Source organism: Mytilus trossulus, unplaced genomic scaffold (assembly GCF_036588685.1).
Source record: "Mytilus trossulus isolate FHL-02 unplaced genomic scaffold, PNRI_Mtr1.1.1.hap1 h1tg000050l__unscaffolded, whole genome shotgun sequence".
NCBI lineage: Eukaryota > Metazoa > Mollusca > Bivalvia > Mytilida > Mytilidae > Mytilus > Mytilus trossulus.
In genome coordinates this window covers 1,803,343-1,806,617 of record NW_026963292.1, presented here as the reverse complement: position 1 = coordinate 1,806,617, position 3,275 = coordinate 1,803,343, and positions in this window count along the sequence as shown.

The following is a 3,275-nucleotide window of genomic DNA, read 5'->3' as shown; positions in this document are numbered from 1 at the left end:
TCAAGTTATGTTCATGTTGTAACTAATGGGTTGAGATATCGTTTTTCTAAATTTTTGGTAAAAAAAAATGTTTTTTGAAATCTCAAAAAATGCAAAAAAAATAAAAAATCAAATCAATGCTTTAGATATGAAAACAACACACTGTAAATTTGGAACCTTTTGGATAAGTTTTAAGGTTGTTACTTGAATTTCACTTTTCACGTACTGTCTATGGTAAATCATTTGATAATGTATATGTTCCGGACCATATGAGTATTTGGACCATACGCGTATGGTCATGACCATATGCGTATACTCATATGGTCCGACCATACGCGTATGGTCGGACCATACGCGTATGGTCGGGGTAATTAACAGGTACATTTATGCTAACCTCTTTATGTAACCCGTCTAGTTGTCACGTCATTAAAAAGACACTACCAAAGGTAATTTTGTCATTAAAAATTAGTAAAGATTTCTTGTAGGACCGAACTTTGATTTATAAATAAACGAAGAAACTGCTTGATTTAAAAAAAAGAATTGATGGCAAACATTGTGTTTACCTTTAAATGAGAGGTTGGCATCTTATTTGGAACTTCTGTTTTTAAAATTGTCGTTTTCTGCAAATTTTGTCAAAAAAAAAAAATTTCGCCAATGACGTCATGAAAGCCAAAAAAAAATTTAAACGAATTTTTATTTACATGGTCATTAAGTATTACTACCTTCAATATTGGTCCTATAAACGGAAAACTTCAGCTTTAATTTGAAAAAAAAAGTCTTGTATCGTTTCTTTTGTTGACTTGTATATATATGGGACATTCAAAAATGATAGAAATTATAGGTTTGGCAAAACCTTGATTAATGAGAAGATAAATATAATTAGAAAATTGTAAAAATAATCTCACAAATGTAAAAACAAAAACAAAAAACAAAAAAACAGAAACACCTTAGAACACACACACACGCAATTCATGTTCAATATTTAGACTTTAAAATTCATGAGTGTTATTAAACCAAAGGATGAAAAATATAGAAAAAAGAAGCGCAGACTTTGTGTTTATGATAACTGTGAATTGACAAAATTGACATAAAATGATACAACGCTGAATCATTAAACCTGGGTCACATTTTTTCTAAACGTTCGATTTCAATTTTTGCCATTTTTTTAGAAAATGTCTCATCCGTGGGTATAAATGGCAATTGTTTTTTTTCGGCGTCCATCCCCTTGTCAAAATATGCCTTGGCTTTTGCTACATTTCTATAAACCTTGAAATAGATAAGCGATAGAGTATAATATGCATCATAATACTTAAAAGCTTCCTATGACATTCCGGTGCAGAATTTAAATACTTATGAATCAGTTTAATAGCCCCCTCTGGGTCATCGTGCCAAAGCCACCACGCAACACCGAATAGAGATTCATGGTCGCTATGGTCATTGTCGTATGCTTTTTGAAAGGAATCGATTGCTCGAAGTCTCTGCTCCGTGGTACTATATAATGAACCCAATCTAGTATATAATGTATTAAGGATTTGACGTCGATTTTCTGATGTAGTTTCAGCTTCCTGTACTTTCATTGCAAACATTTCATATGTGCGAATAGCCATTTGTACATTTTTAAATTTTGAGAACTCATTTCCTTCATGATGTGATTTAGTAACAAATATATGTTTACAGAATTCCGATAAAATGTCATCCGGCCTATGTTTTAGGTACTGATCTACAATCTCGGGTGTATTATCTGGAGGCTTGAATCTATCATACAGGACATTATCACACATGTATGCTTTATAATAACCTTGAAAAGCTGGCTGTAGGAAATTATAGTCACTTTCAGTGTTTACCTCTGCTTTTGTGTATTGATCTAGTATTAAACGTGCTTTTTGAAACATTTCATATGCTGCCTTGTATTTCAGAGCGGTAGGCGAGTTTGGGAATTCCGATACCAAAGAATCTGAGTATTCAATACGCTTTCCTTGGTACATATGTAATGGATCATGTCCCTGACGAACATACTCACAAACTAACCGTGGTACTTGTTCCATTGTTGGTGGAAAAAAAAATTACACAATTTTGATGTCACGCCCTAAAATGAAAAAGAACAAAAAAAAGTAACAGAAACTATAGAATTTAGTAAGACACAATGATTGTTTTTCCTTCGGTTTAAAAAAGACTTCATATACTCGTGTTTCCCTGCAAAGAGTAAACTCATAAAAATACTGAACTCAAAGGAAAATTCAAAATGGTAATTCCTTAATCAAATGACAAAATCAAAAGCTCAAACGAAATAAACGAACGGATAACAACTGTCATATTCTGGCATAATGCAAGGCTCCCTTGTCAGTGGAAAATCCAGAATTTTTCGTATGGGTGAGGTTGGCGCGATGACTGACCTAAAAGGTGGACCGCTCCAGTCATGCTTCAGTGATTCCCTATATAATCAATCAAATTGTTCCCACGAAAAGGGGGCAGCCGCTCCCCCTGATTCCGCCTATGCTTGTGTGTTATGTTATTAGCTTTAACAGACTGTTTCAAAAGGCCGAAATACATTATAGGTATTAGTTGACTTTTTTCCATTTCCAAACAGTTTAGTTTCCTTAAACTACTGTACAGATATGTTTTAAGATGTCTGTCTTATAATTCAAAATATATTTCAGTTTTCTTATGCTTGCTAATAAATTATGCTTTCATTGTATACATATAACAAATTTTAGGTATAAAAACATATAATGCAAACATCTTGGAAGAAATATAAAACTATCATATTTTGTTTTATATTGTATTTATAGCTTGTTGTAAAATGTTTAAATACGTAGATAAGTCCGATTGGAATGGGAACCTCGTATTCGATGTCGTGTATAGGAAGAGTGCCAAGCTCTCTACAAATACAAAAACAATTGCAAAATCCTTTAAAAAGTCTGAAGGTCGTTTCGCAAGACAAAGTTACTCGAACTTCAACTTAAACGGAAATGATCTCAAGTACCCCGGTAGGATAAGCAAATTTTGTTTAGGCCTTAGTACTAATCAAGTTGCTGTTATATTATCTATTTGCGCTTATCTCTATGTTGTGTATTCTTGCGTGTGTTTGTTCTGTATTTCTGTCACGTACTGTTGTCATTTAATCGATACTTTTTAACAGTACCAAATAGGCGGAAGGTTTGGCTAACCTTAAAACCAAGTTGAGCCCACAATTGTTTGTTAAAATGTCCATTATCAAGTCAGTAATATGGCAGTTATTATCAAATAGTTCAGTTTTTTATGTATGTTGGTGGGTTGTTTTTTGGTTGTTGTTGCAC